Here is a 20,432-nt window from a genome sequence, read left to right as displayed (position 1 = left end):
TAGTGGCACTTTAATATTTTCTTGGTTGTTGTGTGTGACATTAATTTAGTTTATCTCCTTATTCTTCTCTTCATTAGATTCATGGACGGAGATGGAGTTATTGGTAGGGGACGTCGTAGTGCTCGCATCCGAGGCCGAGGTACAGGCCGAGGTGTAGGCAGGGGGACAGGCGGAGGTGCAGGCAAGGCGATAGGTCGAGGAGTCCTTGCCGAGGAAAGAGGATCAACAAGAACTGTGGGTACAACGGCGCAGGCTGAGAGCAGTGCAACTCCAGTTCAAAATCCAAATGGAGGGGCAACGGTGACCATTGACGCAACTGCATTGCAAGATTTGATTAACATTGCAGCGGAGGCTAAAATGCGGGAGCGAGATCGGGTTCAGGTTCCAACATGGGAAACAGGAGGTTTTGTGGTACCGGTGGTGAATCAGAGACCACCGACTGAGATGACTTGGGTGCAACATTATCACCATTTCACGAAGATAGGGCCACCTGTATTTGATGGAACCGCGGGACCTTTAGGAGCACATGCATGGTGCCAGAAGATGGATAAGATTTTGCAGAATCTCGAGTGCTTAGATGTGTATAAGCAGAGAATGGCAGTGTTTCAGTTGGAAGGAAATGCCGCTTCTTGGTGGGATACAGATGCTCGGTTAGTAGATCCTATGGCTATGATATGGACACAGTTTAAAGATGTATTCAGGGCAAATTACTTTCCATATTCAACACAACAGAAAGTATCAAGAGAATTTCAAAATTTGAAGCAGGGAGAGAATCAGACAGTCTTAGAGTATGAGCAGGAGTTTCATCGACTGTCATTGTTTGCAACTCACTTGATCCCTACTGAATAGTATAAAATTGAGAGGTTTGTGAATGGGTTGCTCCCTAACATTGCGAGACAAATCATTGGGCAACCTAGTTTTGACACTTATCAGAAAGTGGTGACATGTGCTAAGGCACAAGATGACTACATTCAAGAGATGAGGAAGCAGAGGAGTGTCAAGGGAGAGATGGAACATAACCAGAAATGGAGTGGTAATAACAACAAGAGCGGTGGTAAGAATCGAAGTGACCGCTATCATGGACAGCGTGATGGCAAGAGGCCTCGTACAGATCGGGATGATAGAGCAGTGGTAGCAACTGGTGGACAACCAGAACCACTGAATGGCAACTGCGGAAGACAGAGAGCTTTCCAAGGAACTTGCTACACTTGTCATGGGCAGGGTCATAAAGCAGTTGATTGTCCTAAGAAGAATGAGACTCGAGCTGGTAATCAAGGGCGACAACATGATCATAATCAACAAGGGAGGTTGCAGGGACGGGGTCACTAGCTGCAGCTGAATGTCGTAGTTCCTAGAGATGTTGGAGCACCTGCTGAGGTGGTTGAAGGTACATTTCTTATTCATAGTAATCTGGGAAGAGTATTATTTGATCCTGGTGTCATGGGTACATTTATTTCTACTTCTTTTGTACGCACTTTGCCTATTGTGGTAGATCGATGTGTGAGCCCTTTTATTGTGTCGTCACCAAAACTAAGGAAGATCACGAGGATCACTTACGACAGGTACTAAAGAGACTGATGGAACATCAATTGTATGCTAAGTTCGGGAAGTGTGAATTTTGGCAAGAAGAAGTGAAGTTCTTGGGTCATGTTATATCTAACATTGGAGTATCAGTCGACCCTTTTAAGGTCGAGGCAGTGCTTAATTAGAAGCAACCCACATCTGCGATGGAGGTTCGTAGTTTTCTGGGTTTGGCTGGATATATTATAGACGGTTTATCAAGGGGTTCTCGAGTATTGCAGGTCCTTTGACGAACCTAACTAAGAAGCAAGTTCCGTTTCGATGGTCTACAGAGTGTGACTTGGCCTTTCAAGAACTAAAGACGAGATTGGCTACTGAACCAGTTTTGACCATTCCTGAGGGTGGTGTTCGGTTAATGATTTACACTAATGCTTCAATTCAAGGTTTGGGTTGTGTTCTTATGCAGAGTGATAAGGTGGTTGCCTATGCTTCGAGGCAGTTGAGACCGCATGAGCGAAATTATCCAACTCATGACTTAGAGTTGGCAGCTATAGTGTTTGCTTTGAAGATTTGGAGACATTATTTGTACGGTGAAAAATTTGATCTCTTTACCGACCATAAGAGCCTCAAGTATCTATTTTCTCAGAAGGAATTGAATATGCGCCAACGTCGGTGGTTAGAGCTAATGAAAGATTATGACTTCACGTTGCAATACCACCCGGGTAAGGCTAATGTAGTAGCTGATGCATTAAGTCGACAACCGAGGGGTATCATAGCCGCATTGATGATGAATCAGTGGAAGATGTTGGAGGATGTGGCAACATATGACATTGATATGATTGGGTCAGGAGTTGACTCGTTATTTCTGGGTAGTATGGTTGTTAGACCATCCTTACTGAACCGTACTGTGGATGCACAAGTTAACGATGAGTAGTGCCAGAAACAGGTTTCGTTAATGCAAGAAAATGAAACTGAGTTCAGTACAGGACAGGACAGGACGGAGGATTGAGATTCCGAGGGAGGTTAATTGTACCGGCAGATCCGATCTTGAGATGGGATATATTAGACGAGGAACATCAGAGTAAGTACACTATTCATCCTGGTGGTAACAAGATGTACAAAGACTTGAAGAGACAATATTGGTGGTCCGGAATGAAGAAAGATGTTGCTGAACATGTAAGGAAGTGTGAGGTGTGTCAGATGGTGAAAGCAGAAAATCGACATCTGTTGGGACTTCTAGAACCGTTGTCTATTCCAGAGTGGAAATGGGAGAACATATCGATGGACTTCATCACAGGTTTACCGCGTTTGAGTCGAGGCTTTGATGCCATTTGGGTGATAGTTGATAGGCTGACTAAGTCGGCTCACTTCTTACCAGTGAAGACGACGGATAGTGGAGATAGACTGACACAATTTTACATTAAGAAGATTGTCAGGTTGCACGGAGTTCCAGTGTCTATTGTGTCAGATAGAGATTCATCCTTTACTTCTCGGGTTTGGAAGAGTTTTCAGGCATCTATGGGAACATCGTTACATTTTAGTACAACTTTTCACCCTCAGACCGACGGGCAAACAGAGAGAGTCAATAAAGTACTCGAAGATATGTTACGGTGCTCGATACTAGATCTTGGTGGTAGTTGGCAAGATCACTTGCCTTTGGTAGAGTTCGCATATAATAATAGTTACCAATCTAGCATTGGCATGGCTCCTTTTGAGGCATTATATGGGAGGCCTTGTCGATCACCATTATGTTGGACAGAGACAGGAGATGCTAAACTAGAAGAAACAGAGGTGGTTCAAGACACTTCTGAAAAGATTGCATTAATTCGGAGTAGACTCCAAGCAGCTCAAAGTCGTCAGAAGAGTTATGCTGACAAACGACGTAGGGATTTGGAGTTTATCGTTGGAGAGGAGGTGTTATTGAAGGTGTCACCTATGAAGGGTGTTTTACGGTTTGGTAAGAAAGGAAAATTGGCTCCGAGGTACATTGGACCTTTCAGAATAGTTGAGAAGGTAGGCAAAGTAGTTATCGTCTTGACTTGCCTGCAAGCTTGGCAGGAGTGCACAACGTATTCCATATATCGATGCTTCGGAAGCATGTGAGAGATGAAGAACAACATTCAGTTATTGGCTACGAAGACTTAGAACTCCAACCAGATGCAGCATATGAGGAGGAACCTGCTCGCATCGTTGATCGTAGAGAGCATGTGCTTCGCCGGAAGACTATTCCCATGGTCAAGGTTCAGTGGAATCATCACAACGATAGAGAAGTTACTTGGGAGCGCGAGGATGATATGCGACTTCGTTATACTCATCTTTTCCTCTCATCAGGTACGTTCAATTTCGAGGACGAAATTTTCTTTTAGGAGGAGAGATTGTAGTGCCCCTAACCCAAGTATAGGGTGTATATAGCAATAGGTCATGTAGGACCCCTCTTTTCACCCTCACCTTCTAAACCCTACTGCCCCCATCTTACCTTCTTTTTTTCTTTCCTTTTTCCAGCCGTGGGTTAGTGATAGAAAGAGGGGGTATTGGTGATAAAGAGATAGAGAGGATGGGTTCTAGAGAGAGAAAGGGGCATTGGATTTTGAAGTGAGTGGAAGCTAAGGGAAGAAGAAAGAGGAATCAAGGTGTTTGGTGATTTTCTTTGTTGTTCTTGGTGTGGAGCTTGGTTTGCTTTGGATCTAAGGTAGATTTCTATCTCTCTAGGGCATGAATAGCCATTTTTATAGAAAACCTAGACAAACTAGATAACACTACTAACCCTAGATTTTAGTATTACTTGAACATAGATTAGGGTTCTTGACACAAATATATATACACTATAAGTAGTAGATTTATATTCCTACAAACTTATTTCTAGGTCACTTTGAATCTCATCTATGTGTTAGATTTTGAGGATATTTGCTATAATGACCTACTTGATGAACCACACAATCTTCATTTACATTTTCATGCTAGATTCATGTATTACAATGTTATTTAGGGTTAAACTTCTTTATTTGCCATGATTTTAGTATATAACTCTTATAATTAGATGCCTCTCACTATTGGACAATACTCTTTATATAGATACATGAACATATGCTAGAAGTCAACATGATATGCGAAGTTTAGGCTATTATCATCATTGATTCATTACTTGCAAACATTATAAATATGAAACTCGTATGTCGTAATATGCTAACGAATATGATTTTGATTTATGTATGTTGTGGTGTAAGGATGCTATTATATGTGTGTGATGTGATGGAGTTGGTGGAGAGTTGTGAGAGTTTTGTGGTTGGTTCGACCTTCTCTACCGGATGTGATATTGGTATGGAGCGTATGGGGTCGGCGCTAACACAATGGATGACCTTGTGTACCACACTCTCATACAACGTGGATACCAACTTGTCATATTGCTTTTGATTGTTTATTACAAATGGTGTGATATTATGTATGTCTGACGTGATGGAGTTGGTAAAGGGTTGTAAGAGTTTTGTGGTTGATTCGACCCTCTCTACCGGATGTGATATAGGTATGGAGCGTATGGGGTCGGCGCTAACACAATGGATGACCTTGTGGACCACACTCTTACATAAGGTGGACACCAACTCGTCGTGTCGCTTTTTGTTATTTGTTACATATGTGGTACACTTTATTTCTAATGGTCACAACTCGGATACTATACTTGGACATCTTCTCATGATAAGTGGTTGTCTATTTGTTTTGGTAGCTCTTGAAACTGTCTATTGAGGCTTTAGAGGTTTCGAAATCTACTTGTTGGGGTCTGACCCAACCTTTTATTTTTTAGGACAAGGAAATCGGGAAGTGCCACCTGCTTGAGTCATAGTTAGCCTTGGAGGAGTTTCTTTAGTGGTTTTATTTCTTTCTTTAGGTAGTTATTTGGAGTTGTATCTCCTAAACACTTGGTGTTATTTATGTTTTATCATGTCCGACATTTGTGTCTATGATTTAGAGACATCCTGTGAGTTTTGAGAAACTTGGTAAAGTTTCAGTAGTTGATTTATTGTAACTTTTTGAGCTTCATGTTTGATACTATTTGTCTCCTTGATGAGTATATCGTATATGTTTACTTATCTGCGAAGAATTTCTTTAAGTTTAGATTTTCATGACGGCCGACGTGGAAATCTGGATTTGGGGTGTTACATTAGCCCCAGTTATCACAACAAGGCTTCTGGCATTCGTCTCCTAAGATACAACTGACTTTCTTTTAGTATAAATGGTAATATGATTCAAATCAGTTAAACTTAAAGCAAGTATTATGAACTTTTGAATATGTTGTTCAAACGTAATAGACCTTTTGTAGAAAACAACTAAAAGGTCTCTCAAAATTCTTTGTTAGAAACTCTAAAGGGTTGTGGTTCTCTCTAAACATTTAGACAAAATTTTGGATAAATTCCACACTAATGTTTTGTTGGTATAGTAGGGATGGATGGGTACTACCGACGGGGTATGTTGGTTTGTCAGACGTTGTTATGACGCGAAAACATTACATTGGTCACTTAACTTGGATGACTTGGTCCCTTTTGTGTTAGAATTCTAATAAGTTGTGTTTATATTCATGACAATGTAGCATAAAGGAGCTAGACAAAGAATCGAACTAAGAAACACTACAAAAACATAAAGCTCTCATAACAGGTTATTTGTAACGGCCACCTGGAAGCCATTACAAATAACCTCTTTCGAAAGCCTTATAAAGAGCCCAATTAAGTTAGAGAAATAGAAACTTTAGATAGACTGAAAAGGCACAGTGGGATATATATATACTAGGTGTCCATCGCGTAGTAATGTAGGTCTGTCGCGGTCGACTAAGTCTTAATGGCGCGTGATTTCGGAGTCGTCCTCACGCCTAGACATGTAATTCGCATATTTTCTGCGAATCACACGTCTAGGCGTTAGCACGACTCCGACATCACGCGCCATTAAGACTTAGTCGACCGCGACAGACCTACATTACTACTCAAAGGCGTTAGCCAAAAGGGATCTATCGCGTCCGTAGGACGCGATGGACACCTAGTTGAAGAAAGAAATTATGCTATTGTCTATTAGTGAGATCCATATCTCGCCAAAAAGAAGAGTACAACTTAAAAATCAAACTTGAAATCCTAAGATAACTTCGATTGTAATTTGATTAATTATATTATCATCAAATCTTAAAGATTAGAGTAACCATACAGAAAGATAACACAATCATGAAATATAGGTTTTTAATCTATATTTAACCAACAAACAATTAATTACAATTAATACAATATTCCTAACTTTGCTATAGTAATGTTGAGCAACATATATCAAAACTACTTAATTTTTATTAAATACATGAAATTATGAACGAAAATTAAAATTAAATAAAATTTTACAAAAAAAACGAAAAATAAGAAAAAGATGTAGTAAAAAACAACCAATCTGCTTCTTTGTTCTCTTTCTTCTTAGTCTTCTTTGTTCTGACTTGTATCCAGTTCATTGTAGCATTCTATAATGTAAAGGTATAGAAAAAAGTTAAAAATTAATTACAAACCCAAAGGAACAATGAAATACTGAGAGAAAGAGACAATTAATTACGATTACCTTAATAAATTCGGAAGATAAAGGATTCACCGTTCTCGATTGTGTTCGGTGGCCCACAACTTTACACTTGAAAATGAAAATCATAATCATTTATCAAAATAAATATGAAAATGAGAACCTAAAAGAACTCAAACAATGAAGAAGAAGAAGAAGATCGACACAAATGAACTACTTAAATTCTTTCACTAAAGAGGAAGAATAGTTATTGAAGGAAGTACAAAATTGACTAAGAATATATGAAACAAAAATACGTTCTATATATAACTATAACTTACCCAAAATCGTGGATGAATTTGGTTTGGTAGTTACGTTTTATAGTTCAAATTTGAAAGTGGGAAGTTAGAAAGCAACAGGAGGGATTCGTGGGAGGAGAGAGAAATAAGTGGAAATGCCTTTAACTACTTATCTAAAACGTGGGATGGGTTTTAACCTTAATGTGCCACTAATACCCTCTCATTTTGTGTGGATTTACATGAAGATGATATCCCATCTACCGTTGGATCAGTTTTGGTTTGTAACTCCTTACGTGATCGGGTGACACGTGTACTTAAAACCATCTCTAATTTTCTGAAATCAAAATTCCTGGGATTTTAAATAGGCTAAAAAGACTGAAATAGGCTTGGATAAAATAAGTAATTACGAAACTCACAATGAAAATCGGACGGATGTGAATATCCAAGAGATAAATCGACGGCCCACCCAGAAAAACACCATTGTGCTATATATAATAGATATAATATATATAATAGATACAATATTCCTAACTTTGCTATAGTAATGTTGAGCAACATATATCAAAACTACTTAATTTTTATTAAATACATGAAATTATGAACGAAAATTAAAATTAAATAAAATTTTACAAAAAAAACGAAAAATAAGAAAAAGATGTAGTAAAAAACAACCAATCTGCTTCTTTGTTCTCTTTCTTCTTAGTCTTCTTTGTTCTGACTTGTATCCAGTTCATTGTAGCATTCTATAATGTAAAGGTATAGAAAAAAGTTAAAAATTAATTACAAACCCAAAGGAACAATGAAAAACACCATTGTGCTATATATAATAGATATAATATATATAATAGATACAATATCCAAGAGATAAATCGACGGCCCACCCAGAAAACACCATTGTGCTATATATATATACTAGGGTATAGCCCGTGCCTCCGTCACGGCATAATTTCGTGTGAAAATAAGTAGGAAGTGGGGAGGAAAAGAATTTAGTGGGTGGTTTGTAACTAATTTTCTGAAAAAGTGGGAGGGAGAGAATAGTGGGTGAGTGGTTATTTTTTAGCAGTGAGAAACCGTGGTTTTTTGTGGTTGGTTATCAAAAAATTGGGAGAGAATTAAGGAGGCTCTGATTTAGTGGGTTTGAAATTCAATTTTAGTCGTTAGATTAGATAATTCTTGATGAATATCGGATGGACGTGAATATCCATGACATAAATCTACGGCTCACCTCAAAAAACACCATTGTGTTATATATAATAGATGTGTTATATATAATAGATATATATAACACAATAGTGGGTGGTTTGTAACTAATTTTCTGAAAAAGTGGGAGGGAGAGAATAGTGGGTGAGTGGTTATTTTTTAGCAGTGAGAAACCGTGGTTTTTTGTGGTTGGTTATCAAAAAAGTGGGAGAGAATTAAGGAGGCTCTGATTTAGTGGGTTTGAAATTCAATTTTAGTCGTTAGATTAGATAATTCTTGATGAATATCGGATGGACGTGAATATCCATGACATAAATCTACGGCTCACCTCAAAAAACACCATTGTGTTATATATAATAGATATATATATCTATTATATAAAACACAATGGTGTTTTTTGAGGTGGACCGTTGATTTATCTCTGAGATATTCGTGTCCCTCGGATTTTCATCAAAAACTTCACGATCCAATGGTTGAATTTGAATTTAAGAAAACTACTCAAACTAAATTCGGTTATAACTTCTCCACCCACCCACGATTCATAAGTACGTAAGAGCTAAAAACCTGCCCACATCCTTAAATCTCTCACTATCAAATTTGGTTTTAACTACCTATACCCAGAACTATCTATTTTACCTCTAAAATTTCTCCCTCTCTTTCTCTCTCTAAGAAATTCGGTTCAGTCTAGATTGTAGAGCCATAGCTTCTCTATCTATTTAAATTCAAATCTTACCCACCAACAAGGTGAATCCCTTCTTCACAGTTAGTGTTACTTTCAATACTATTTGTGTTCATCTTATTAGTGTTTATTTTGTATTCTTTGATTTAAGGAATGCGATATGAAGATTTAAGGAGTGCCAGATGAAGAAGCAAATGGACCGAGTGATGGAGCATATCATAGTCACTTATGGACGGTTTTAGATAAGTAGGAACAACTATCTTTCTCTACAAATTTTTCTATGTTGTTTGAGTTTTGTTACGTTTTGATTTCATATTTGTTTTGATTTTCAGGATTAGAGTGTTTCCTCAACTTTCCTAGACACATGCGAGAGTTGTAAAAGTTGGACCTTCTCAATTTATTTTCTAATTATTTTGTCTGTAATTGTGGTTGACGAAATTATGTTTAGGTAAATATTTCAGAAATTATGTTTAGGTAAATGTTTAGGTAAATATTTCAGAAATTATGTTTAGGTAAATATTTCAGTAAGCTCAGAGTAGCTAATAAAATCGGCAATAGCCTCCGTTCATACAAAAAAGGTAAATATAATTATTGTCTCTCTCTCTTTCCTATTTTATTATTCATTTGTCTCTCATGACGGTGTGAATTTTAAGTAGTTTTTAAACTTTTTTTTTTTTTTTTCAGTGTCTTTCTTTACATTTTATGCATAGCCTAATCTTCAAGATTCGATAATAGTTTAGATTTGTAATTATTTAATCAATTGGTTTTACTTTTATATGTCTGGAGAATGTTACAATCAATTGAATACCAAGTCAGATAAAAGAGAATGTGGAATGTTGTTTTTTTTTTTACTACATTTTTTTTTGCTTTCTTTTTCCATGTAAAATCTTATTTAAGTTAAATAAGTGTTCATTTATCATTTGATTAATAAAAATTAGTTAGTTTTGATTTAGGTGCTCAACTACTCACTTTTCTTTTGTGTTAAATTGGGTTGACATGATTATATAAAGAATTTGTTTCACCATAATAAGATTATTTTCTCCATCAAAACCATTAAAATACTCACTTTTCTTTTCACAGGTAGTTTTTCTAACTCTATCTCTCATGTATCATTGTAATTAATTGGTGTACCATTTTCTCAACCAACAATTCAAGTTAACATACACAAAATTGTGGCTTTAGTCTCTAGACGACTAGACCTATTTCATTTGATGTTACTAAATTTTGTATTATGGAATTCTTGAGCTTTTTCTCCTTCACTTCTAAAGTTTTAAAACTTCACTTTTATTATGATGACTTTTTATTATTTAGTTATTTATAGCTTTTGTATTCCCACAACTAATAAAGAGAAAAATCTTAATTCTTTTTTTTTAGGTGGTGTGCAATGTAATTTTTATTTTTACCGATTAGTGGTTCACATAAAATCTTTCGTTTTATTTAAAGAAAAAGTTTCCAACATTTTTATTTAAAGAAAAAGTTTCCAAATAAAAAGTAACTAGGTGTCCACCGCACAATGGTGTTTTTTGAGGTGGACCGTTGATTTATCTCTGAGATATTCGTGTCCCTCGGATTTTCATCAAAAACTTCACGATCCAATGGTTGAATTTGAATTTAAGAAAACTACTCAAACTAAATTCGGTTATAACTTCTCCACCCACCCACGATTCATAAGTACGTAAGAGCTAAAAACCTGCCCACATCCTTAAATCTCTCACTATCAAATTTGGTTTTAACTACCTATACCCAGAACTATCTATTTTACCTCTAAAATTTCTCCCTCTCTTTCTCTCTCTAAGAAATTCGGTTCAGTCTAGATTGTAGAGCCATAGCTTCTCTATCTATTTAAATTCAAATCTTACCCACCAACAAGGTGAATCCCTTCTTCACAGTTAGTGTTACTTTCAATACTATTTGTGTTCATCTTATTAGTGTTTATTTTGTATTCTTTGATTTAAGGAATGCGATATGAAGATTTAAGGAGTGCCAGATGAAGAAGCAAATGGACCGAGTGATGGAGCATATCATAGTCACTTATGGACGGTTTTAGATAAGTAGGAACAACTATCTTTCTCTACAAATTTTTCTATGTTGTTTGAGTTTTGTTACGTTTTGATTTCATATTTGTTTTGATTTTCAGGATTAGAGTGTTTCCTCAACTTTCCTAGACACATGCGAGAGTTGTAAAAGTTGGACCTTCTCAATTTATTTTCTAATTATTTTGTCTGTAATTGTGGTTGACGAAATTATGTTTAGGTAAATATTTCAGAAATTATGTTTAGGTAAATGTTTAGGTAAATATTTCAGAAATTATGTTTAGGTAAATATTTCAGTAAGCTCAGAGTAGCTAATAAAATCGGCAATAGCCTCCGTTCATACAAAAAAGGTAAATATAATTATTGTCTCTCTCTCTTTCCTATTTTATTATTCATTTGTCTCTCATGACGGTGTGAATTTTAAGTAGTTTTTAAACTTTTTTTTTTTTCAGTGTCTTTCTTTACATTTTATGCATAGCCTAATCTTCAAGATTCGATAATAGTTTAGATTTGTAATTATTTAATCAATTGGTTTTACTTTTATATGTCTGGAGAATGTTACAATCAATTGAATACCAAGTCAGATAAAAGAGAATGTGGAATGTTGTTTTTTTTTTTACTACATTTTTTTTTGCTTTCTTTTTCCATGTAAAATCTTATTTAAGTTAAATAAGTGTTCATTTATCATTTGATTAATAAAAATTAGTTAGTTTTGATTTAGGTGCTCAACTACTCACTTTTCTTTTGTGTTAAATTGGGTTGACATGATTATATAAAGAATTTGTTTCACCATAATAAGATTATTTTCTCCATCAAAACCATTAAAATACTCACTTTTCTTTTCACAGGTAGTTTTTCTAACTCTATCTCTCATGTATCATTGTAATTAATTGGTGTACCATTTTCTCAACCAACAATTCAAGTTAACATACACAAAATTGTGGCTTTAGTCTCTAGACGACTAGACCTATTTCATTTGATGTTACTAAATTTTGTATTATGGAATTCTTGAGCTTTTTCTCCTTCACTTCTAAAGTTTTAAAACTTCACTTTTATTATGATGACTTTTTATTATTTAGTTATTTATAGCTTTTGTATTCCCACAACTAATAAAGAGAAAAATCTTAATTCTTTTTTTTTAGGTGGTGTGCAATGTAATTTTTATTTTTACCGATTAGTGGTTCACATAAAATCTTTCGTTTTATTTAAAGAAAAAGTTTCCAACATTTTTATTTAAAGAAAAAGTTTCCAAATAAAAAGTAACTAGGTGTCCACCGCGTCCTACGGACGCGGTAGATCCCTTTTGGCTAACGCCGTTGTTAGTACATTATGGAAGAGTATATGATGTGTTCGTGAATCTTTTACGTTCAATATAACTCGGGTCGAGCATACAATCAGACATGCATGTACCACTGTTTCCATTTCTTCACCAACTGGGATCATACAGGTATCTGTGATTCGCATAATTGCGAATTACAGACACCTGCATAATGTCGGATTGTGAAGAAATGGAAACAGTGGTACATACATGTCTGATTGTATGCTCTACTCGAGTTATATTGAACGTAAAAGATTCACGAACACATCATATACTCTTCCATAATGTACTAACAACGGCGTTAGCCAAAAGGGATCTACCGCGTCCGTAGGACGCGGTGGACACCTAGTATATATATATAATACAAGTGATTTTTGCTCCCGGGCGGAGATATTTCGGTTATTATTCAGCCCCACCTTTTGTGGAGGAGATAAATCAGTTATCTTGAGTTTTTGGTTATTTTTTACGGTTATTTGGCAGTTTTGAGCGGTTCTCTTTTAAATTTTATATTTTTTTCTCGGAAACCGGCTTGATAAGCCCGGGTTTCCCTTCTTTGTCGCTCTATAGGGGCTTCTCATTCTGAAAGTTTTAGACTTTAATATGGTTATAGTGTTTTGTCATTGCTATCATGGAATCAACAAACGTCAAGTTAATCCAGCAATTCTCAGAATTATCCACAGAGGATCCTCCAACGATTCAAGTTGAAGGGGCAGACCTCTTACCTTGGAACAATGAAGTTATTAAAAATGGTGTTGTCTGGATTCAGAGTAATAAAAAAGTAGACATTGCCCAGGCTATGATGCGTTTATCCAGGGTGATTCATGGACCGAATAAATTTTTATTATCAGAAGTTCAGGATAATGTTTTTCTTATGAAATTCAATACTGAAACTGAATTAGATATCGCTTTAGAATGCTCTCCATGGGTTATACAGGAAGAATTAATCATCTTACAGAAGTGTCAACCTGACACCCCTCTCGGAAATCACACATTCGATAAGGCATGGTTTTGGATTCAACTTCATGGAGTACCAACGGCATACCTCAACAGTACTGCAATTAATCGTCTAGCGAGTTCTATCGGTAACTTTGTTCCTACTACGAAGGAAGAGGCTTCGAAATGGAGTCTGTTTGGGCGTATGCGTGTGGAATTAAACATTACGAAGAAATTACCCCCGCGGGTTAATTTAAAACTGTCTGATTATAAACTTATATCTATAGAAATTCGTGTGGAGAAATTACCCCATTTTTGTATCTATTGTGGTTTACTAGGACATACAATGAAATTCTGTCCCACTGTTCTTGCCTTCGAAGATGTCCTAAAACAGGATATTGATGATGATACCCGAGTATATGTTGAAAAAGCTTTAATTCCTAAATATAAAGAGGAATATAAAGTGTCTTTTACCACTAGAAACCCTATTCGTGAATTGGGTTCATAATTGGAAGTAATATAATTCCGAGAATGGCTAATCTTAATTTAAATGATAATGTAGGTACAGGGGAGGAACAAGTTGCAGCCAATAATACCATTAACCAAAATTTTGGAGATCTCTTATCCAATCTGATCCAAGCGAAGAAATCAAAAGTACAACGTAAGAATGGAGATTCATCAGTCTACTCTAATGTTCTGTACTCGGAAAATCAAACAGACTCGAAGAGGAAACAGATTCGAGATTGTTCCAACTTGGTGGTCGACATGGAAGAGGATACTTCAACACAAACTATTATATCTATTAAACAGTATAAGCACACCTCTCGGAATTTGCAAGATGGAAGTCAACAAGATAGGGTCCCGACAACCCAAATGCCGCAAGGGCCATGACTGCTTTCGCTTGGAATTGTCGTGGGCTTGGGAACACCCCGACAAAGGAGACACTATCACAGTTCCTTGGGGCTATTAAGCCTTCTATTGTATTTCTTTCGAAAACGAAAATTTCCAATTATATTCCTCTTACTTGTTTCAATAAATTTAATTTAACTAAGTATTTTTCTGTTCCCTCTATGGGTCGTAGCGGTGGTCTAATCTTACATTGGACTCCTGACCTACAATTAGATACTCTTTTTTCGTCGCCTAATCTAATCCATGCGACTATTCATAATATGAATGATAACATCCCTTCCTCTTTATCTATGGACCTCCGCAGGTCCATAACCGGTCAACCTTTTGGACTAGACTTTTACATCGGATAGGTGGCATTACAAACTCATATTGTTGTATGGGTGACTTAAATGCATTATTAAATCAATCAGAGAAATGGGGCGGTAATACTCACATTCCTTTTATGTCTAATTTTTAGAAATTTGTGCGTGATGCCAATCTTATGGATCTTGGTTTCAATGGACCGGCTTTCACTTGGACGAATAGTAAAGCAATTAACCACCTAACTAAAGAAAGATTGGATAGAGTATTATGTAATGCTGATTGGTTACTCAAATTCCCGACTGCAGGAGTTTTTCATTTGCCTCACTACAACAGTGATCATGCCCCCATTCTTCTGAAATTCAATGTCCAAGGCAATACTATGAAAACTATTTCCAAATTCGAAGTATTCTGGACCAAACATGAGGATTATTCTACTATATTTAAAGAAAAATGGGATCAAAGCTCGGGCACTTTTTCTGATAAGATTCAAGAAGTAAAGGAAGAAATCAAAAGATGGAGGAAGAGGGCATTTGGAGTCACTAAAAACCGTCTCTTCATTCTCAAGAATAGACTCTTGGATATCCAAAAATTAGACGCAACGAATGAAGTCCTAACCATTGAGAGTGACATTCAAGAAGAAATATTGTTTTCGGAAAATTTACTTTGTACCAGGGTAGAACAGAGGGCAAAAGCTAATTGGGTTCATAATGAGGATAGAAATACCAAGGCATTTCACTTAGCAATGTTTACAAGAAAACAGAAAAATACTATTCACCAATTGACTAAGTCCAACGGTCAAACCACAAGAAATATTGAAGAAATTGAAATGGAGTTTACGGCTTTTTTTCAGAATTTATTTTCGGCAGAACAAGTTACTATGCCTCCAACCGAGATACTTTATTCATATAAGGTTTTCTCGGCCGAACAGATAGGCGACATCTCAAGGATTCCTTCAGCAGAAGAGATAAAAGCATGGGTAATGGATATGGGAGCAGTGAAGAGTCCTGGACCTGATGGCTTACCTTGTTTTTTCTTCCAACATAATTGGGAAGTAATTGGTTCTGAACTAATATGCTACATACAAGAAATCTTCACATCAGGTTCTATTGATCCAGCTTTAAATTATATCATTATTGCTTTAATCCCTAAAACTAGGAACCCGAGTTTCGCTTCTGAATTCAGACCTATTTCCCTTTGTAACTCGGTCTATAAATTCATCACTAAAATCATCGCCAACCGTCTCAGACCTTACCTGGAAGAAAGCATAGCTTGGAATCAAAATGCATTTGTCCCTAAAAGGCAAATCATTGATAATATTGTTATCACCAAAGAATTGATCCATTCGATGCATCATTCCAGAGCAAAAAAAGGGGCCTTCTCTTTAAAGATGGATATGGCCAAAGCGTATGACCGTATTGATTGGTCTTTTCTGAACTTAGTTCTTCGTGCTACAGGCCTTGAAGGTCGGATACTCAACCTTATTATGTCTTGTGTGACATCGGCCCGATTTAATATTCAGCTTAATGGTAATAGAGTTGGTGACTTTTCGGCCTCTAGAAGCCTTAGGCAGGGGTGCCCGCTTTCCCCTTACCTTTTTATCCTCACCTCTCAATCTCTCTCTCTTTTATTTGATTTATATACATCCCAAGGGACTTTTACAGGTTACAAGCTCAATCCGGACAGTCCTAACATATCACACCTACTGTTCGCGGATGATTTGATAGTATTCGGTAAAGCAAATACAACTAATTTGAATAATTTAATACAATTAACGAACCATTATTCTTCTTTCTCTGGTCAGCAGGTAAATTACTCCAAATCATCCTTATTTTTTGGAAGAAGCATACATCAGAGTATCCAGAACCAATTCATTACTCGGCTTTCAGCTCCACGAATGACGGATCAAAAAAAATATCTTGGGTCGCTTATCCTCAAAAAAAGCAACAGAATACAAGTTATAAGTGGTTGATGGATAAAGTCAACAGTCGGCTCTCAGGATGGAAGAATAAAATGATAAGTCAACCTGGTAGAACAGTTCTTATAAAATCGGTTCTGTCTTCATTTTGCACTTATCCATGTGGTTATCAAATTATGCCAAAGGAGGTTATCCACGAATTAGAAAAGGTTGAAAGAAGTTTCTGGTGGGGTCATGCTACAAATGAAAGGAAGATCCATTTTATCAGATGGGAAATTGTAACAAGCCCCAAAATTAATGGTGGTCTAGGTATACGGTCGTTATATGAAGTAAACCAAGCTCTTATGGCAAAAATGACATGGAGATTTTTAACTGAAAAGGATGCAATCTGGGTTCAACTATTAAACTCTAAATATATCAAACATGGAGACTTTGGAATCAAAACAGTCCAACAAATTCTTCTCATTTTTGGCAAGCCATTAATCATATTAAAGAACCCATGAAAAGAAATATCGTATGGATCATAGGAGATGGAAAATCAGTAAAAATCACTCAAGATCCTTGGTTACCTAATATTATAGATCATATCCCTAACTCTATACATCCACTACCAGCTACTATTACTACAGTTTCGGATCTCATGCAAACTAATCAACGACAGTGGAATATACCTTTGATTCAGAGACATTTTGATCAATCAACAGCACAAGAAATTATAAATATCAAGATTAGTGATAGACATAATGAAGATACGCTTATATGGTGTCCTACTAAAACAGGAAAATTTTCGACAAAGTCTAATTATGCAGAGATAAAGACATTACCACAACTTAATGAAGAAATCTCGGACTTCCCTTGGAAATTATTTTGGTCTAAAACATCGATGAATCCGAAGATTCAAAATTTTATTTGGAAGATGATACATGGAGGTCTAGCGACTCTCAACAACATTGGTAAGAGAGTTCACCATATTAATCATTTGTGTATAATGTGTAACCAAGGGGAAATGGAAACGATTACACACTTGTTCGGTAGGTGCCCCCTTTTTGTAGATCTAAATATTAAGGCTGGAATTATAGATCTGCTTCAGAGATTAGAAGATCCCATTAAAATATGGGAAGTTTTATAGGGCCTCCCCATTTTTGTTAAAAGGCCTCCCCATGAACCATTTCACTTGAGAAATAATCATTGAGGGGAGGCCTTTTAACAAAAATGAGGGGCCCTATAAAATCTCCCTTAAAATATTGAAGTATTTGCTTCAACAACGAGAAAGAGGTAACAAAGCATGGTTCACTTTTACCTATTTGATGTGGGAATGGTGGAAGATCAGATGTGAGAAACATTTCAACCAAAAACAACCGGATTTGGACAGATGTTGGTGGAGTACTAAAGAAGCTTTGAGGTCTGTTCCTAACCTAACCATTTCTCTGAACACTAACAATGTTATGCAGGTAGGTAGATGGTGTCCCCCTTCTCTCGGTTTCATCAAAATCAATTTTGATGGAGCTTTCAGAGATGATAAGGCTTCATGCGCTGCTATAGCAAGAGACTCAACCGGCCGGATTTTAGGGACGAACAGGAGAGAGATTTTACCAAAATCGGCTCTTTACAGCGAGCTTAAAGGTAATGTGCCCTAGCTTTAGGCGAAAATTTAGGGTTCGTGGAATTTATAGTGGAAGGTGACTCACTGGTGTTGATACACTTAATCACTACCGTCGATTGTGAGGTTCTTTGAAGATTAGCAAATGAAATCGACGGCTTACGATTAAGGGTGAACGAACTCCACATTCAAGTGGTGTATTGTAACCGTATCCATAATCATGAAGCACATGCCCTGGCAGCTTTGTTACACCCCCTCAAGTTTAAAAATTTGCTTTTTATCCTTATTGTCAATCATGTTATAAGTATAGTCCGGGTCTGTATGGTTTTTATTTTCTTTGGACTATGTTGTAACTTTTCTAGTTATCAAGGCTTATTTCTGTGAAAGAATATATATATATATATATATATATATATATATATATATATATATATATATATAAATATATATATATATTGTTTTGTTGAAAGATATATATATATATCTATATATATATCTATTATATAAAACACAATGGTGTTTTTTGAGGTGGACCGTTGATTTATCTCTGAGATATTCGTGTCCCTCGGATTTTCATCAAAAACTTCACGATCCAATGGTTGAATTTGAATTTAAGAAAACTACTCAAACTAAATTCGGTTATAACTTCTCCACCCACCCACGATTCATAAGTAAGAGCTAAAAAACTGCCCACATCCTTAAATCTCTCACTATCAAATTTGGTTTTAACTACCTATACCCAGAACTATCTATTTTACCTCTAAAATTTCTCCCTCTCTTTCTCTCTCTAAGAAATTCGGTTCAGTCTAGATTGTAGAGCCATAGCTTCTCTATCTATTTAAATTCAAATCTTACCCACCAACAAGGTGAATCCCTTCTTCGCAGTTAGTGTTACTTTCAATACTATTTGTGTTCATCTTATTAGTGTTTATTTTGTATTCTTTGATTTAAGGAATGCGATATGAAGATTTAAGGAGTGCCAGATGAAGAAGCAAATGGACCGAGTGATGGAGCATATCATAGTCACTTATGGACGGTTTTAGATAAGTAGGAACAACTATCTTTCTCTACAAATTTTTCTATGTTGTTTGAGTTTTGTTACGTTTTGATTTCATATTTGTTTTGATTTTCAGGATTAGAGTGTTTCCTCAACTTTCCTAGACACATGCGAGAGTTGTAAAAGTTGGACCTTCTCAATTTATTTTCTAATTATTTTGTCTGTAATTGTGGTTGACGAAATTATGTTTAGGTAAATATTTCAGAAATTATGTTTAGGTAAATGTTTAGGTAAATATTTCAGAAATTATGTTTAGGTAAATATTTCAGTAAGCTCAGAGTAGCTAATAAAATCGGCAATAGCCTCCGTTCATACAAAAAAGGTAAATATAATTATTGTCTCTCTCTCTTTCCTATTTTATTATTCATTTGTCTCTCATGACGGTGTGAATTTTAAGTAGTTTTTAAACTTTTTTTTTTCAGTGTCTTTCTTTACATTTTATGCATAGCCTAATCTTCAAGATTCGATAATAGTTTAGATTTGTAATTATTTAATCAATTGGTTTTACTTTTATATGTCTGGAGAATGTTACAATCAATTGAATACCAAGTCAGATAAAAGAGAATGTGGAATGTTGTTTTTTTTTTTACTACATTTTTTTTTGCTTTCTTTTTCCATGTAAAATCTTATTTAAGTTAAATAAGTGTTCATTTATCATTTGATTAATAAAAATTAGTTAGTTTTGATTTAGGTGCTCAACTACTCACTTTTCTTTTGTGTTAAATTGGGTTGACATGATTATATAAAGAATTTGTTTCACCATAATAAGATTATTTTCTCCATCAAAACCATTAAAATACTCACTTTTCTTTTCACAGGTAGTTTTTCTAACTCTATCTCTCATGTATCATTGTAATTAATTGGTGTACCATTTTCTCAACCAACAATTCAAGTTAACATACACAAAATTGTGGCTTTAGTCTCTAGACGACTAGACCTATTTCATTTGATGTTACTAAATTTTGTATTATGGAATTCTTGAGCTTTTTCTCCTTCACTTCTAAAGTTTTAAAACTTCACTTTTATTATGATGACTTTTTATTATTTAGTTATTTATAGCTTTTGTATTCCCACAACTAATAAAGAGAAAAATCTTAATTCTTTTTTTTTAGGTGGTGTGCAATGTAATTTTTATTTTTACCGATTAGTGGTTCACA

The 20,432-nt window shown here is 35.7% G+C and overlaps 3 long non-coding RNA genes across 3 annotated transcripts; all 3 read left to right on the top strand.

The window, feature by feature from the left end:
• Window positions 1-9,200: 9,200 nt before the first annotated feature.
• On the top strand, window positions 9,201-9,686 carry LOC147566868 (uncharacterized). Its single transcript, XR_015237499.1, has 3 exons — window positions 9,201-9,272; window positions 9,359-9,453; window positions 9,540-9,686. It is a non-coding gene; the product is annotated as an uncharacterized LOC147566868 (long non-coding RNA).
• A 1,319-nt stretch (window positions 9,687-11,005) lies between these two features.
• Window positions 11,006-11,491, top strand: LOC147566867 (uncharacterized). The gene is made up of 3 exons (XR_015237498.1): window positions 11,006-11,077; window positions 11,164-11,258; window positions 11,345-11,491. It is a non-coding gene; the product is annotated as an uncharacterized LOC147566867 (long non-coding RNA).
• Window positions 11,492-19,012: 7,521 nt separating this feature from the next.
• LOC147566866 (uncharacterized) lies at window positions 19,013-19,498 on the top strand. The gene is made up of 3 exons (XR_015237497.1): window positions 19,013-19,084; window positions 19,171-19,265; window positions 19,352-19,498. It is a non-coding gene; the product is annotated as an uncharacterized LOC147566866 (long non-coding RNA).
• Window positions 19,499-20,432: the final 934 nt, after the last annotated feature.

Source organism: Eschscholzia californica, unplaced genomic scaffold, assembly GCF_041429995.1.
Source record: "Eschscholzia californica isolate CP2 unplaced genomic scaffold, dmEscCali1.0.p SCAF_1, whole genome shotgun sequence".
NCBI classification, from domain to species: domain Eukaryota; kingdom Viridiplantae; phylum Streptophyta; class Magnoliopsida; order Ranunculales; family Papaveraceae; genus Eschscholzia; species Eschscholzia californica.
The sequence above is the reverse complement of the archived record's forward strand: the minus strand, read 5'-3'. Positions and strand labels throughout refer to the sequence as shown.